This window comes from Oncorhynchus nerka, linkage group LG15 (assembly GCF_034236695.1).
Source record: "Oncorhynchus nerka isolate Pitt River linkage group LG15, Oner_Uvic_2.0, whole genome shotgun sequence".
In the NCBI taxonomy this organism is placed as follows: domain Eukaryota; kingdom Metazoa; phylum Chordata; class Actinopteri; order Salmoniformes; family Salmonidae; genus Oncorhynchus; species Oncorhynchus nerka.
The window spans coordinates 22,794,562-22,813,393 of NC_088410.1; the positions used below are offsets into that span (position 1 = coordinate 22,794,562).

Consider the following 18,832-nt stretch of genomic DNA (forward strand, 5'->3'; position numbering starts at 1 on the left):
TTAGTTTAGGTTCTCTGTGACTGCATTTAAATAGTCATCTGATCTGATTAGCTTCAGAACTTGGTAGGGTTGTTTAGGTTCTCTGTGACTGCATTTAAATAGTCATCTGATCTGATCTCTGGTAGGGTTGTTTAGGTTCTGACTGCATTTAAATAGTCATCTGATCTGATTAGGGAACTTGGTAGGGTTGTTTAGGTTCTCTGTGACTGCATTTAAATAGTCATCTGATCTGATTAGCTTCCAGAACTTGGTAGGGTTGTTTAGGTTCTCTGTGACTGCATTTAAATAGTCATCTGATCTGATTAGCTTCCAGAACTTGGTAGGGTTGTTTAGGTTCTCTGTGACTGCATTTAAATAGTCATCTGATCTGATTAGCTTCCAGAACTTGGTAGTTTAGGTTCTCTGTGACTGACTGCATTAGCTAAATAGTCATCTGGCTTCCAGGGTAGTGTTGTTTAGGTTCTCTGTGACTGCATTTAAATAGTCATCTGATCTGATTAGCTTCCAGAACTTGGTAGGGTTGTTTAGGTTCTCTGTGACTGCATTTAAATAGTCATCTGATCTGATTAGCTTCAGAACTTGGTAGGGTTGTTTTAGCAGCTGATTAGCTGAACTGAGGGTCATCTGATTTGGACTTCCTGATCAATCCTGTGCATTTGTTTCTTAGCTCTCTGAATGAGGCCCAGTCAGTATTTGTATGTCTAGCTTGAGCCCAAGAGATATTTCTTTTTCTAATTCATTCTGCCAAGTTACCTGAAAACCTGGGACTGTCCCTTCCACTGATTCTACATTTCTCCACAGGGGCTTATCACACATTTCATACAAAAATAGTCCCAGGCAGTGTCAACATGGGGAATCAGACTGACTCTGGTACAGATCATGTAAGAACACTTACTCATCAAACTGTTTAAAATGTTTTTGTTTTTTTTAAATCTAACGGGGTTTGGCTTTGGTCATGTTTGTATTTCTAACACAAGCAATTGCACAGTGATCACTGACATCATTACAGAATATCCCAGTCGATGTGTATTTGAGGGGTATTCATTAGAATAATGTCCAATAGCGTTGATTTGTTAGGTGCTCTGGGATTCGGTCTTGTAGGCACATTAATTAATTGAGCGAGATTCAGAGCCACACAGTTCTTTAAAAGAGTCCCGATACAGATGTAAGTATGTACCAGTTCAAATCTCCTAAAATAATGAATTCAGAGTCATTTAACTTGTGCAGGACATCAGAAAGAGAGTTAAGAGCGTCTCCCGATGCCGAGGGCGGTCTGTAGCAGCCGAAGGCGGTCTGTAGCAGCCAAGGGCGGTCTGTAGCAGCCGAGGCGGTCTGTAGCAGCCGAGGACGTTTTGTAGCAGCCGAGGGCGGTCTGTAGCAGCCGAGGGCCGTCTGTAGCAGCCGAGGGCTGTCTGCAGCAGCCGAGGGCGGTCTGTAGCAGCCGAGAGCGGTCTGTAGCAGCTGAGGGCCGTCTGTAGCAGCCGAGGGCCGTCTGTAGCAGCTGAGGGCGGTCTGTAGCAGCTGAGAGCGGTCTGTAGCAGCCGAGGGCCGTCTGTAGCAGCCGAGGGCCGTCTGTAGCAGCCGAGGGCCGTCTGTAGCAGCTGAGGGCGGTCTGTAGCAGCTGAGAGCGGTCTGTAGCAGCTGAGGGCGGTCTGTAGCAACCGAGGACGGTCTGTAGCAGCCGAGGGCCGTCTGTAGCGGCCGAGGGCGGTCTGTAGCAGCCGAGGGCGGTCTGTAGCAGCTGAGAGCGGTCTGTAGCAGCCGAGGCCGTCTGTAGCAGCCGAGGGCCGTCTGTAGCAGCCGAGGGCGGTCTGTAGAAGCCGAGGGCGGTCTGTAGCAGCTGACTACAGTGATGTGGGAGTTCTTATATACGTTCACTTTAACAAGCAATTCAAAATGTTTGGTTTTGGTAATCGAGAGAATTCCAGAGGTGTTAAACTCAGATTTAACATCAAACTAAAAACCGACAATAAATAACATTTCTTTAACCAGTTTCTGATAAAACCATTCTTCATTTGTCAAACTAAAATAGACTAAATAACATGCAAGAGGCCAAAACCTGCTCTGTTTTTAAAATCACAGGGAGTCGGTAGAGATTGCATGGTATCTACCGGCCCAGGGTTTGGTTGAACATTAGCAGAGATCACAATAAAAGCATAACAACATATCTCAGTTGCACAATTCAGGGCTTAAACTAAGACTTCAATAACATGTTGAGATAACTGCAGAGAGTTCCTGGTGGTAAACTAAGACTAAGTAACATGGGAGATAATAAGACTAAACATGGAGATACTCAGAGTTAAACTAAGACTAAATAACATGGAGATATTCAGAGTCAAACTAAGACTAAATAACATGGAGATATTCAGAGTCAAACTAAGACTAAATAACATGGAGATATTCAGAGTTAAACTAAGACTAAATAACATGGAGATATTCAGAGTCAAACTAAGACTAAATAACATGGAGATATTCAGAGTCAAACTAAGACTAAATAACATGGAGATATTCAGAGTCAAACTAAGACTAAATAACATGGAGATATTCAGAGTCAAACTAAGACTAAATAACATGGAGATATTCAGAGTCAAACTAAGACTAAATAACATGGAGATATTCAGAGTCAAACTAAGACTAAATAACATGGAGATATTCAGAGTTAAACTAAGACTAAATAACATGGAGATATTCAGAGTCTAAACTAAATAACATGGAGATATTCAGAGTTAAACTAAGACTAAATAACATGGAGATATTCAGAGTCAAACTAAGACTAAATAACATGGAGATATTCAGAGTCAAACTAAGACTAAATAACATGGAGATATTCAGAGTCAAACTAAGACTAAATAACATGGAGATATTCAGAGTCAAACTAAATAACATGGCTCAAATAAGGCTAAATAACATGGAGATATTCAGAGTCAAACTAAGACTAAATAACATAGAGATATTCAGAGTTAAACTAACCTGTCGGTTGCTCTATTTCTCCATTTCAAAATGTCTCCATCGACTCTGTTTGATTGACAGCTGAATCACTGTGTGGCGAGTCCTGCCAGGGAGCAGAACATGAACACAAACACACACAGACACACACACACACGCACAGACACTCACGCACATACACACACACAGACACACACGCACAGACACACACACACACGCACAGACACACACAGACACACACACACACACGCACAGACACACACACACACGCACAGACACACCGACACAGACACACACGCACAGACACACCGACGCATACACACACGCACAGACACACACGCACAGACACACACATACATAGACACACCGACACATACACACACACACACAGACACACCGACACATACACACACGCACAGACACATACACACACACAGACACACCGACACATACACACACACACAGACACACCGACACATACACACACACACACACACACTATGTTTAATCACTGTGTGCAGAGGCCTCCCAGGGACTAGAGGGAATAAAGGGCTGGTACACTGATAAACTTAATCACTTAGGGAGAGATACACAGACACACACACGCGCACACACAGACACACACACACTGTGTTTAATCTGTCACTGTCAGGTTACCACATGAAAGAGTTTTCTAACCTGCTGCGTTTGACTCATTCTACAATAGAACCCATTTCCCCACATATTTGTAAAGAGAAAGAGACACTCCCTAAATTAATCAGGAACACTTTTACACACTCTTGACATAAGGATATGACAACATTTAAAGAGGACAATTTGTCAGTCAGTGGGGACTGACATGTCATCATTATTTGAAGCATGACTGGCTCAAAGGAGATGAAAGTGGCTGCTCTGTGATGTGTCTTGTCCCTAGGACCAGAAGAAAAACTCCTGGGTCGTATTCAGTAGGTAGAAAAGTATCAGAAAAGACCACCTGAACCAATAAGAACGCAGATGATGTTATCTGTTGCAAAGAAAATTGCTACCGTGTGCCTTTCTCAACAGGACCCTTTGTCCTAGTTTTCTATCTGCTTTGTGAGATGATAGTTGGGACTGATCTGGGGCCTGTATCCACAAAGTGTCTCAGAATAGGAGTGTCCACAAAGTGTCTCAGAATAGGAGTGTCCACAAAGTGTCTCAGAGTAGGAGTGTCCACAAAGTGTCTCAGAGTAGTAGTGTCCACAAAGTGTCTCAGAGTAGGAGTGTCCACAGAGCGTCTCAGAGTAGGAGTGTCCACAAAGTGTCTCAGAGTAGGAGTGTCCACAAAGCATCTCAGAGTAGAAGTGTCCACAAAGTGTCTCAAAGTAGGAGTGCTGTTCTAAGACCAGTTGTGCCTTCTAAATCATAATGAATAACAGGGAGGGCTGATTGTAGATCAGCATACCTACTCTGAGATGCTTTGTGGATATGGGCCTTGGTCCCTCTGTTGTTGCTATATGAGGTCCTGGTGCAGCAGATAGCCTAGCGTTTAGAGCGTTGGGCTAGTAATCAAAATGTTGTTGGTTCAGATCCCCAAGCCGACTAGCTGAAAAATCTACTGATGTGCCCTTGAGCAAGACACTTAACCGTAATTGTTCCTGTAAGATGCTCTGGATAAGAGTATCTGCTAAATGACAAAAATATATACATTTAGTCCTGGTGGTGTCTTATCCTTCTGTAGTTGCCATTAGAAGTCCTGGTGGTGTCTTATCCTTCTGTAGTTGCCATTAGAAGTCCCGGTGGTGTCTTATCCTTCTGTAGTTGCCATTAGAAGTCCTGGTGGTGTCTTATCCTTCTGTAGTTGCCATTAGAAGTCCTGGTGGTGTCTTATCCTTCTGTAGTTGCCATTAGAAGTCCTGGTGGTGTCTTATCCTTCTGTAGTTGCCATTAGAAGTCCCGGTGGTGTCTTATCCTTCTGTAGTTGCTACGTGGTAGCTTATCCATCTATACACCTGCTGTGTGTCCTTGATGCCAAACAGAGGACAACGATCTCTCAGTGGGGGAGGAGCAGACATATACTGACTGTCTCTCCTCTCTCTCTCTCTCTGCAGCATACAGAAGGGTTTAAGAAGGTTGGTTCATCCTGGACCACAGACGCCATTACAAGATCCCCTGGTAAGACTGGTTTCACACACACACACACACACACACACACACACACACACACACACACTTCTCCCAGATAGGCTCTAATAGGCCAGTTACTAGAGAGGACCTCATATTTTATATGAATCTGATTGATATCAAAAGGTTTGAAAGGACTTCATAATGACGGATGAAGTTTCCTCTTGCTGTATCAGGTTAGTACAACATGTTCTCTGTTAGTTTTAACAAAGAGCTGCTATGTAGAGGAGACTCCTAGACAGTAATCTGATACTTCTATTAAAGAAGAACCACTCACAACACACACACACACACACACACACACACACACACACACACACACACACACACACACACACACTCCCACACACACACAATACACCAGTTACACACACACACACACACACACACAATCACATTGACATCAAACATCAAACATGACTCCAAAGACTGTTCACAGTTGCACACAGAAACTACCAGTGACACACACACACACGCACACACCCCAAACCACGACTCCAAAGAGGCAGAGAACTCACTAGCACCCTCTCTCAACTCACCTCACCATCAAACCACACGCACACACACACACACACACACTCACACACACACACGCACGCACACACACACACACACACACACACACACACACACACACACACACACACACACACACACACACACACACACACATCAAACATGACTCCAAAGACTGTTCACAGTTGCACACAGAAACTACCAGTGACACACACACACACGCACACACCCCAAACCACGACTCCAAAGAGGCAGAGAACTCACTAGCACCCTCTCTCAACTCACCTCACATCAACACCTAAACTAATATTGGCTAGATGTAACACTATGGAGATTCTGTAGAGTGTGTATGAGGGTGATGTCGTGCTCTATTTAGCGTGCCTGGTTTGAATCATCACACACAACGATGGAAAGTGAAAGCCCAGGGGAGCGTACTGGGGGGGGGGGGGGGGGCAGACCTGGCCACATGAAATAGAACAGACGAGGGGAGCCTCACACTACAGGCTCAGATGCAATACGTTGAATACAGCAACGTTAGGACAGCTGTCTTCATCAAGGTTTTACACTGGGGCTGTTACAGAGAACCATACACAGGCTTTAGTGAGGTGTGGAGCCCGTATGGAAATAAAGAGATTGAAGACACAAGTTGTGTAGCCAGCCAATGCAGCCAGCCAGAGACAGGCTTTGACCAGCAGAATAGAAATACATGAGCAGTGTTAGAGATAAATGCTGTAAAGGTTTTACATGAAGGAAGCGGGTCAGTGAATGGCAGTTTTAAGAAGTAGAGTGTGAGAATAAGTCAACGCTACAATGTAACAGTATGGATGTACTGTACAGAACGTAACGTGGCAGGTTAAGTTGTGTGTCGACTGTAAATAGTCATGGCATAGTTGGTGCCTGTTCTCTAACCTCACCCCTCTCACCACACCCCTTTACCTCATCCTCACCCTGTCTACCTCACCCTCCCTCCCCTACCTCACTCTCACCTCACCCCCTCTACCTCACTCTCCCTCCCCTACCTCACTCTCACCTCACCCCCTCTACCTCACTCTCCCTCCCCTACCTCACTCTCACCTCACCCCCTCTACCTCACCCTCCCTCATCTACCTCACTCTCACATCCCCGCCTCTACCTCACTCTCGCCTCACCCCCTCTATCTCACTCTCACCTCACCCCTTCTACCTCACTCTCACCTCACCTCACCTCATCTACCTCACCCTCCCTCACCTACCTCACTCTCAACTCACCCCCTCTACCTCCACTACCTTGCCAGGATGCCTTTGCCAAGGGTGAGGCATTCCTAGGGCACCAGGACCATGGTTACAGAGCTAGCCCCGGCCTTCCACCCGGAACCCACTGCAATGGTGCCTGGCAACACGGCATCACCATAGTAACACCCGAGCGCAGCTTCCTGTTTACCTGCGAGACGGAAGTTGAGCAACAGGATTGGCTGAAACACTTCAATGATGTCATCAGCATCCAGATGTCCCCTCAGGAGTACTCCAGTAAGAGATTACAACCTCTTATTAAGGGTTTATATTTATTAACATCTATGTGTGTTTATAAGCATACCGATGTCCCCTCAGGAGGACTCCAGTAAGAGATTACAACCTCTTATTAAGGGTTTATATTTATTAACATCTATGTGTGTTTATAAGCATACCGATGTCCCCTCAGGAGGACTCCAGTAAGAGATTACAACCTCTTATTAAGGGTTTATATTTATTAACATCTATGTGCGTTTATAAGCATATCTAGGAGGACTCGTGTAAGAGATTACAACCTCTTATTAAGGGTTTATATTTATTAACATCTATGTGTGTTTATAAGCATACCGATGTCCCCTCAGGAGGACTCTCAACCTCTTATTAAGGGTTTATATTTATTAACATCTATGTGCGTTTATAAGCATACCGATGTCCCCTCAGGAGGACTCCAGTAAGAGATTACAACCTCTTATTAAGGGTTTATATTTATTAACATCTATGTGTGTTTATAAGCATACCGATGTCCCCTCAGGAGGACTCCAGTAAGAGAGGACCATGTTTTACTATTTATAAAGGGTTTATAAACATATATTGCTGTTATTGTTTGGTTATAAAGTTTATTAACATCTGACCTCATGTTTGTGTTTTGCAGTGGAGGCGATGTTCAGACACAAGCATTGATGGACCCTTCCTCCTCCCATCCTCCTCTCCTCCTCTCCTCTACCTGTCTTCTGTTCCTCCTCCCATCCTCCTCTCCTCTACCTGTCTTCTGTTCCTCCTCCCATCCTCCTCTCCTCTACCTGTCTTCTGTTCCTCCTCCCATCCTCCTCTCCTCTACCTGTCTTCTGTTCCTCCTCCCATCCTCCTCTCCTCTACTTGTCTTCTGTTCCTCCTCTCCTCTACCTGTCTTCTGTTCCTCCTCCCATCCTCCTCTCCTCTACCTGTCTTCTGTTCCTCCTCCCATCCTCCTCTCTCCTCTACCTGTCTTCTGTTCCTACTCTCCTCTACCCGTCTTCTGTTCCTCCTCTCTCCTCCTCCTCTCCTCTACCTGTCTTCTGTTCCTCCTCCCATCCTCCTCTCCTCTACCTGTCTTCTGTTCCTACTCTCCTCTCTACCTGTCTTCTGTTCCTCCTCCCATCCTCCTCTCCTCTACCTGTCTTCTGTTCCTCCTCCCATCCTCCTCTCCTCTACCTGTCTTCTGTTCCTCCTCCCATCCTCCTCTCCTCTACCTGTCTTCTGTTCCTCCTCTCATCCTCCTCTCCTCTACCTGTCTTCTGTTCCTACTCTCCTCTACCTGTCTTCTGTTCCTCCTCTCTCCTCCTCTCCTCTACCTGTCTTCTGTTCCTCCTCCCATCCTCCTCTCCTCTACCTGTCTTCTGTTCCTACTCTCCTCTACCTGTCTTCTGTTCCTCCTCTCTCCTCCTCTCCTCTACCTGTCTTCTGTTCCTCCTCCCATCCTCCTCTCCTCTACCTGTCTTCTGTTCCTCCTCCCATCCTACTCTCCTCTACCTGTCTTCTGTTCCTCCTCCCATCCTCCTCTCCTCTACCTGTCTTCTGTTCCTCCTCTCTCCTCCTCTTCTCTACCCGTCTTCTGTTCCTCCTCTCTCCTCTACCCGTCTTCTGTTCCTCCCTCTCCTCTACCCGTCTTCTGTTCCTCCTCTCTCCTCCTCTCCTCTACCCGTCTTCTGTTCCTCCTCTCTCCTCCTCTCCTCTACCTGTCTTCTGTTCCTCCTCTCCTCTACCTGTCTTCTGTTCCTCCTCTCTCCTCCTCTCCTCTACCTGTCTTCTGTTCCTCCTCTCCTCCTCCTCTCCTCTACCCGTCTTCTGTTCCTCCTCTCTCCACCTCTCCTCTACCCGTCTTCTGTTCCTCCTCTCTCCTCCTCTCCTCTACCCGTCTTCTGTTCCTCCTCTCTCCTCCTCTCCTCTACCCGTCTTCTGTTCCTCCTCCTCTCCTCTACCCGTCTTCTGTTCCTCCTCCTCTCCTCTACCCGTCTTCTGTTCCTCCTCTCTCCTCCTCTCCTCTACCCGTCTTCTGTTCCTCCTCTCTCCTCCTCTCCTCTACCTGTCTTCTGTTCCTCCTCTCCTCCTCCTCTCCTCTGCCAGTCTTCTGTTCCTCCTCTCCTCCTCCTCTCCTCTGCCCGTCTTCTGTTCCTCCTCTCTCCTCCTCTCCTCTACCTGTCTTCTGTTCCTCCTCTCCTCTACCTGTCTTCTGTTCCTCCTCTCTCCTCCTCTCCTCTACCTGTCTTCTGTTCCTCCTCTCCTCCTCCTCTCCTCTACCCGTCTTCTGTTCCTCCTCTCTCCACCTCTCCTCTACCCGTCTTCTGTTCCTCCTCTCTCCTCCTCTCCTCTACCTGTCTTCTGTTCCTCCTCCCATCCTCCTCTCCTCTACCTGTCTTCTGTTCCTCCTCCCATCCTCCTCTCCTCTACCTGTCTTCTGTTCCTCCTCTCATCCTCCTCTCCTCTACCTGTCTTCTGTTCCTACTCTCCTCTACCTGTCTTCTGTTCCTCCTCTCTCCTCCTCTCCTCTACCTGTCTTCTGTTCCTCCTCCCATCCTCCTCTCCTCTACCTGTCTTCTGTTCCTACTCTCCTCTACCTGTCTTCTGTTCCTCCTCTCTCCCTCCTCTCCTCTACCTGTCTTCTGTTCCTCCTCCCATCCTCCTCTCCTCTACCTGTCTTCTGTTCCTCCTCCCATCCTCCTCTCCTCTACCTGTCTTCTGCTCCTCCTCCCATCCTCCTCTCCTCTACCTGTCTTCTGTTCCTCCTCTCTCCTCCTCTTCTCTACCCGTCTTCTGTTCCTCCTCTCTCCTCTCCCTCCTCTACCCGTCTTCTGTTCCTCCTCTCCTCTACCCGTCTTCTGTTCCTCCTCTCTCCTCCTCTCCTCTACCTGTCTTCTGTTCCTCCTCTCTCCTCCTCTCCTCTACCTAACTTCTGTTCCTCCTCTCCTCTACCTGTCTTCTGTTCCTCCTCTCTCCTCCTCTCCTCTACCTGTCTTCTGTTCCTCCTCTCCTCCTCCTCTCCTCTACCCGTCTTCTGTTCCTCCTCTCTCCACCTCTCCTCTACCCGTCTTCTGTTCCTCCTCTCTCCTCCTCTCCTCTACCCGTCTTCTGTTCCTCCTCTCTCCTCCTCTCCTCTACCCGTCTTCTGTTCCTCCTCCTCTCCTCTACCCGTCTTCTGTTCCTCCTCTCTCCTCCTCTCCTCTACCCGTCTTCTGTTCCTCCTCTCTCCTCCTCTCCTCTACCCGTCTTCTGTTCCTCCTCTCTCCTCCTCTCCTCTACCTGTCTTCTGTTCCTCCTCTCCTCCTCCTCTCCTCTGCCAGTCTTCTGTTCCTCCTCTCCTCCTCCTCTCCTCTGCCCGTCTTCTGTTCCTCCTCTCTCCTCCTCTCCTCTACCTGTCTTCTGTTCCTCCTCTCCTCTACCTGTCTTCTGTTCCTCCTCTCTCCTCCTCTCCTCTACCTGTCTTCTGTTCCTCCTCTCCTCCTCCTCTCCTCTACCCGTCTTCTGTTCCTCCTCTCTCCACCTCTCCTCTACCCGTCTTCTGTTCCTCCTCTCTCCTCCTCTCCTCTACCCGTCTTCTGTTCCTCCTCTCTCCTCCTCTCCTCTACCCGTCTTCTGTTCCTCCTCCTCTCCTCTACCCGTCTTCTGTTCCTCCTCTCTCCTCCTCTCCTCTACCCGTCTTCTGTTCCTCCTCTCTCCTCCTCTCCCTCTACCTGTCTTCTGTTCCTCCTCTCCTCCTCCTCTCCTCTGCCCGTCTTCTGTTCCTCCTCTCTCCTCCTCTCCTCTACCCGTCTTCTGTTCCTCCTCTCCTCCTCCTCTCCTCTGCCCGTCTTCTGTTCCTCCTCTCTCCTCCTCTCCTCTACCTGTCTTCTGTTCCTCCTCTCCTCCTCCTCTCCTCTACCCGTCTTCTGTTCCTCCTCCTCCTCCCTCCTCTCCTCTACCCGTCTTCTGTTCCTCCTCTCTCCTCCTCTCCTCTACCTGTCTTCTGTTCCTCCTCTCCTCCTCCTCTCCTCTACCCGTCTTCTGTTCCTCCTCTCCTCCTCCTCTCCTCTACCCGTCTTCTGTTCCTCCTCTCCTCCTCCTCTCCTCTACCCGTCTTCTGTTCCTCCTCTCCTCTACCCGTCTTCTGTTCCTCCTCTCTCCTCCTCTCCTCTACCCGTCTTCTGTTCCTCCTCTCTCCTCTACCCGTCTTCTGTTCCTCCTCTCCTCTACCCGTCTTCTGTTCCTCCTCTCTCCTCCTCTCCTCTACCCGTCTTCTGTTCCTCCTCTCCTCCTCCTCTCTCCTCTTCTGTTCCTCCCGTCTTCTGTTCCTCCTCTCTCCTCCTCTCCTCTACCCGTCTTCTGTTCCTCCTCTCCTCCTCTCCTCTACCCGTCTTCTGTTCCTCCTCTCTCCTCCTCTCCTCTACCCGTCTTCTGTTCCTCCTCTCCTCCTCCTCTCCTCTGCCCGTCTTCTGTTCCTCCTCTCTCCTTCTCTCCTCTACCCGTCTTCTGTTCCTCCTCTCTCCTCCTCTCCTCTACCCGTCTTCTGTTCCTCCTCTCTCCTCCTCTCCTCTACCCGTCTTCTGTTCCTCCTCTCTCCTCTACCCGTCTTCTGTTCCTCCTCCTCTCCTCTACCCGTCTTCTGTTCCTCCTCCTCTCCTCTACCCGTCTTCTGTTCCTCCTCTCCTCCTCCTCACCTCTACCCGTCTTCTGTTCCTCCTCTCTCCTCCTCTCCTCTACCCGTCTTCTGTTCCTCCTCTCCTCCTCTCCTCTACCCGTCTTCTGTTCCTCCTCTCTCCTCCTCTCCTCTACCCGTCTTCTGTTCCTCCTCTCCTCTCCTCCTCTCCTCTACCCGTCTTCTGTTCCTCCTCTCTCCTCCTCTCCTCTACCCGTCTTCTGTTCCTCCTCTCCTCCTCCTCTCCTCTACCCGTCTTCTGTTCCTCCTCTCTCCTCCTCTCCTCTACCCGTCTTCTGTTCCTCCTCTCTCCTCCTCTCCTCTACCCGTCTTCTGTTCCTCCTCTCCTCCTCTCCTCTACCCGTCTTCTGTTCCTCCTCTCCTCCTCTCCTCTATCCGTCTTCTGTTCCTCCTCTCTCCTCCTCTCCTCTACCCGTCTTCTGTTCCTCCTCTCTCCTCCTCCTCTACCTGTCTTCTGTTCCTCCTCTCCCCTCGTCTTCTGTTCCTCCTCTCCTCCTCTCCTCTACCCGTCTTCTGTTCCTCCTCTCTCCTCTCCTCCTCTCCTCTACCCGTCTTCTGTTCCTCCTCTCCTCCTCTCCTCTACCCGTCTTCTGTTCCTCCTCTCCTCCTCTCCTCTACCCGTCTTCTGTTCCTCCTCTCTCCTCCTCTCCTCTACCCGTCTTCTCTTCTTCCTCTCTCCTCCTCTCCTCTACCCATCATGGAGATCACCAAGACGTTTGAGTTAGGTTAGGCTGTCCTTGCCTAAGAAAGACAGATGTACAAACACACTAGACTGCAGCAGGACCTGTCATCATGGTCAACCACTGTGCCTTACACTATGTCATTACTTTAATCTCTCAGATCAATGTGATTTAAATGTTTACTTTTACAGTTCCCTATTAATATCTTAGAAATGGACATTTTTGATGGGTGCGTTTGGTTAGGAGATATGTAAAGATATACATTTGAATATAACTATGGATAATGTTCAACCCTCTTATGGTTGTGTATAAACCGTTAGTGGGGTTTTTTGATAGTGCCATTTTGTGGTGTTTCAGGAATATGCCAGATCTCTCTTTCTACATATCCTGTATGACCGAAGATATTTGAAGGTATTAGACAACATATTTAGACTGAGGAGACATGCAAAGAATGTATCATTGATTGATACATACTTGTCATTCATCCCATGTCGTGCTTTTATTCTTGTTATCAAGGGTGTTTTCCAATATAGAAGAAGATTGGTTGTAAATGTTCATGTTTGAGGTACTACAAACTATTTTTTATAAATCCATACATTGGTCTCCTCTTGTCTTAAATATGTAAATGATTTGAAAATGACTTCTAAAGAGTTCATGTGTGAGATATAGAGGTTGAATGATATGTCAGTTTGTGTGTGTGTGTGTGTGTGTGTGTGTTTATGTATGCTAGGTTGTATGCATCCTTGTGCATGCATGTGTGCGTACCTGCGTTTGTGTGTGTGTGTGTGTGTGTGTGTGTGTGTGTGTGTGTGTGTTTGTGTTTTAGTGCCAGCGAACCCGGGGTGTTTAAAACTGCACCCAGGTGTTTAAAGAGAGCAGGACTCATAAATCCATAGAGGCATCCTGGGTTACACCTATATGAGAGAGAGAGAGAGAGAGAGAGAGACGGGGGGAGAGAGAGAGTGAGGGGGACGGGGAGAGAGAGAGAGAGGAGAAACAGAGCAAGAGAGAGGTAAAGGGGACAAAGAGGAAGAAGGAAAGGGGTCAGAGGACAGAGAGAAGGAAAGAGAATAGAAGACTGCAGTTGAAGGACATCAAAGAAGACGGACACAACAAAACGCTTATGAAGAGCTCTGGAATTAAACACTAGAAGGGGCCCCAGTTACTCTATTGGAACACCCCAACATTGACCTTTTGAGAGGTACCAACAATGACCATCCACCGTGCCAGCTGAGAACACAAGACAAACTAGCCTCTGGATATATTCTGAGAGCTTCTGAAACACCACAAACTGACCAACGACAACACACTGTCAACTCCGGACACCAAGCTACTCCCAAGTCACCGGTGCGGTTCAGGTCCACTAGAAACTGAAGCGTCTGTCTGTTCTTCTGTATCGCCTGGGCTTCGTCCGGTACCCGCGGGAAGGAAAGGATCATGGGAGCTTGGAGGAGCTGGAGCGGGACGTGGAAACATCGGGAGATAAGAGACACTCGATGAGGTGGACTTGTCAGCCATGTCCTGGTTCACCTTAAAGCTGCAGGTTAACAGTCGTAGTGGAACTGAAGCCACTGTTGAAGCATCACTACACACGGCCTGTTTTCCTATTGGATTTAGATTCAATTTAGATAAAGAGTCAGAAGGCCAAAGACGATTTATGTGTTTTCAAGTCAAATGTTACTTGTCACATACACTGTTTCCAGCCGGTTTAAAAGGTGCAGTGACATGCTGACGTGCTATCTCCCTCAACAATGCAGAACAACGTGCTATCTCCCTCAACAATGCAGAACAACGTGCTATCTCCCTCAACAATGCAGAACAACGTGCTATCTCCCTCAACAATGCAGAACAACGTGCTATCTCCCTCAAGAATGCAGAACAACGTGCTATCTCCCTCAACAATGCAGAACAACGTGCTATCTCCCTCAACAATGCAGAACAACGCGCTATCTCCCTCAACAATGCAGAACAACGTGCTATCTCCCTCAACAATGCAGAACAACGTGCTATCTCCCTCAACCATGCAGAACAACGTGCTATCTCCCTCAACAATGCAGAACAACGTGCTATCTCCCTCAACAATGCAGAACAACGTGCTATCTCCCTCAACAATGCAGAACAACATGCTATCTCCCTCAACAATGCAGAACAGTTGTTGTTTTTGTCTGGTTCTGTCTGTTTTTCACTGGATCTTATGCAGTGCGCAAAGTCACTTCACATTCTTAATGATTCTCTATTCACTCCAACATGGAGCACTTTAAAATCCATTTGGAATCCATAAGCAACTCTTTAAAATCTGTTTGGAATCCATAAGCAACTCTTTAAAATCCATTTGGAATCCATAAGCAACTCTTTAAAATCTTTCTGGATACTGACAGTTTATCCCAGTAAAGTGATCACTTCATTGTAGGGACGTACTGGCCTTATTTATGAACTCAAACCTTTCCCCAACGATGAACCAGAGCCAGACACCCATCGTGACCTCCATCTCCCCCCAGCATGGTTCTGGGGGCTCGGGCGGGGTCTCTGGAGGGGGTAGCCCCGGGGGTGGAGGTTTGTGGGTGACCTCTCTCCTCGGCGCTACCCTCCTAATCATGCTCGCCATGGGGGTGGCGGGCAACATCTACACCCTCTTCGTCATGCGTTCCGCGGCTCTCCGCCGATCCGGCTCTATGTACGTCTATATACTCAACCTTGCCTCGCCGACCTCCTCTACCTCTCTACGATCCCATTCGTCATCTGCACCTACTTTGCTCACGATTGGTTGTTCGGCGAGGCCGGTTGCCGGGTCCTCCTGAGTCTCGATCTCCTCACCATGCACGCCAGCGTCTTCGTCCTGGTCGCCATGTCGTTGAGCGCTACCGGGCCGTGGCGGCCGTTGACGCCAGCGATCCAGCACGCGGGGACGGAAGGTAGTGGCGGCCGTCATCTGGTTCGCGGCGTTTGTCCTGACACTACCCATGATGATTATGATACGGCTGAGGGAAGGGAAGTCGAACGCGGCCGGGACCGTCAAGCGGATCTGTTACCCGACGTGGACCCAAGAGGCCTTCAAGGCCTACCTCACCGTCCTGTTCCTGACCAGCGTCCTCGTACCCGGTTTAGTCATTGTTGCTCTCTACGCTGGCCTAGCACGTCGCTATTGGACTGCTCAGGCTAGCTTGGGAGGAAGCAGCCGTTCAGCGAGAAGACGAGGCTTAAAACAAAAGGTAGTAACAATGATTTTTTGTATCATTGTAGCGTACTGGGTGTGTTTCCTGCCTTTCTGGGGGTGGCAGTTGGCACAGTTATTTTCCCCACTGTCCCTCAGGGCTCTGTCTCCTACCACTCACAGTTACATGAATTTCTTTGTAACGTGTCTGACCTATGGGAATAGCTGTATTAACCCTTTGTTGTACACCCTCCTGACCCGGAACTATAAGGACTATCTGGCTCAGAAGGGTCAGAGCACAGGGTCAAGTAGGGGAGACCCGGCAGCCAGAGCACCCCTACAGGAAATATAATGAGAGTAGAGGTGACCTGGGGTCAGCAGCCGGAGCACCCCTACAGGATCTATAATCAGAGTAGAGGTGACCTGGGGTCAGCTGCTGAAGAACCCCTACAGGAAATATAGGAGAAGAGTGGGGAAGTATTTTGACGTGACACAAGTAGGAACTATTATACTTGACTTAAATCCTTTTTTTCCTGGGGAGGATAGGTCATCCATGCAGGAACTATGAAAGGGGGGAGTTATTCTGACAAGAGCACTATTCCCAAAGCATTTCTGATACAGCATTTTTATCTTTTCACTCTGAGGAGTACCTTGGATTTGGTGAAAACATGAGGACATTTCATTATAGCTGTTGGGGCAAGAGCAGCCTCCAAAACAAACGTTTTTTGAGTAGTTAGTGCAGCATAAACTTGACCTAACAACATGGCTTACTCTAAACTCAGTAGTTTTTGTATTTTTACATCATCTGAATATTATTGGTATATAGTTATACAGGTGTTGGATCTTAATTTGTGCCAGTTTGCTACAGCAGGAAAATAATCCAGCAGCAACAGGAAAAGTGAATTATTATGTGGATTATAATTAATGGACGTTTTCTGTAGGGATTGATCGTTTTTTCGTAAGGGAAAATCAAGTCTGAAATGTCAAAGTGGAAATGACAAATTTAAGAAACATTTTTATAACTCAAAGCCTTGTTAAACCTCAAACCTCTAATTGTTTAATTTAACACATTACAGGGAAATTGTCCTGCAACAGAGTGATCAGATTAAGATCCTACATCTGCAGCAATAGCTGTTTGACATATATTTTGCCAGGGGATTCCAGTTTGCATTCATCATGTCGGCTGCTGTATTTCTTGTCACATATTGACATGTCATGTAATCAGTCACTGTGTATTTCTTGTCACATATTGACATGTCATGTAATCAGTCACTGTGTATTTCTTGTCACATATTGACATGTCATGTAATCAGTCACTGTGTATTTCTTGTCACATATTGACATGTCATGTAATCAGTCACTAAGTATTTTGTTTCTTACTTCAACGTTGTTGTCATATTGCCAAAAATGTGTCAAGCTCATGTTCTTGGTTGGTTTTTCTCATCTTGTATTCTTTTATTACATGATTGTTCTAATAAAGTTTTGACAGATTGATTTAGAGGTAAAATGACTACGCCCTCTGCTGGCTATAGAGTTAACTTTCACATACGGTGTAATGTGTGGCAATGATGCCATCACATTTATCAGCAATTGTAAGAATGCACTGTGTGTCCTGTTGGTGGCTAGTTTCCTCACTCTATGTGTCTATGATGGACCCCACTGACCCACACACACACACACACACACATACACACACACACACACACACACACACACATACACACACACACACACACACACACACACCTACCCCTACCTCCGCCCCTCCAACACACACACACATTCCCTATCCCCCCCAACACACACCTACCCCTAATCCCCACACACACACACACATACCTACCTCTACCTCCCCCACACCCACACCTACCCCTACACCCCCACTCCTACCCCCCACACCTACCCCTACCTTCCCCCCACACACACACACACACCCTACCCCTACACCCCCCACTCCTACCCCCACACCTACCCCTACCTTCCCCACACACACACTCTCCAGACCGCGGCCTCTCACCAGGGAATGTGGTCCCACCATGCAACATTCCAAAGCCTTGAGGCAGGTCTCTTCGTGTTGTCCTGTAAATTGTCTCTCAGGAATGTCTAGCGTTATTCATCCTGCCAAAATAGACTAACAGGACCTACAGAACCACAACACAGACTGTACAGCGTGGATACAGATTATATGAGCCATTTGGTCTGAATAACTTGAGTTGATTGATGTTAATACTAACAGGACCTACAGAACCACAACACAGACTGGACTGCTTGGATACAGATTACAGTTGAAGTCGGAAGTTTACATACACTTAGGTTGGAGTCATTAAAACTCGTTTTTCAACCACTCCACTAATTTCTTGTTGAACTATAGTTTTGGCAAGTCAGTTAGGACATCTACTTTGTGCATAACACAAATCATTTTTCAAAAAATTGCTTACAGACAGATTATTTCACGTATAATTCACTGTATCACAATTCCAGTAGGTCAGAAGTTTACATACACTAAGTTCACTGTGTCTTTAAACAGTTTGGAAAATTCCAGAAAAGGCTTGTCATGGCTTTAGAAGCTTCTGATAGGCTAATTGACATCATTTGAGTCAATTGGAGGTGTACCTGTGGATGTTTTTCAAGTCCTACCTTCAAACTCAGTGCCTCTTTGCTTGACGTCATTGGAAAATCAAAAGAAATCAGACAAGACCTCAGAAAATAAATGTAGACCTCCACAAGTCTGTTTCATCCTTGGTAGCAATTTCCAAAGCTATTTCCAAACTGAAAGTACCACATTCATCTGTACAAACAAGTATAAACACCATGGGAGCACGCAGCCGTCATACCGCTCAGGAAAGAGACGCGTTCTGTCTCCTAGACATTATTAACGTACTTTGGTGCGAAAAGTGCAAATCAATCCCAGAACAACAGCAAAGGAACTTGTGAAGATGCTGGAGGAAACAGGTACAAAAGTTTCTATATCCACAGTAAAACGAGTCCTATATGGACATAACCTGAAAGGCTCAGCAAGGAAGAAGCCACAAAACAGCCATGGGGACAAAGATCGTATTTTTTTGAGAAATGTCCTCTGGTCTGATGAAACAAAAATAGAACTGTTTGGATGAAAAAGGGGGAGGCTTGCAAGCTGAAGAACACCATCCCAACCGTGAAGCACGGAGGTGGCAGCATCATGTTGTGGGGGTGCTTTGCTGCAGGAGGGACTGGTGCACTTCACAAAATAAATGGCATCATG

General features: G+C 47.3%; 2 pseudogenes; both read left to right on the plus strand.

Annotated features, from left to right (window-relative positions):
* Positions 1–8,052, plus strand: part of LOC115125435 (arf-GAP with dual PH domain-containing protein 1-like) — a 52,520-nt pseudogene extending 44,468 nt beyond the window's left edge.
* A 4,179-nt stretch (positions 8,053–12,231) lies between these two features.
* LOC115126114 (urotensin-2 receptor-like) lies at positions 12,232–17,092 on the plus strand (annotated as a pseudogene).
* The last annotated feature ends 1,740 nt before the right edge of the window (positions 17,093–18,832 follow it).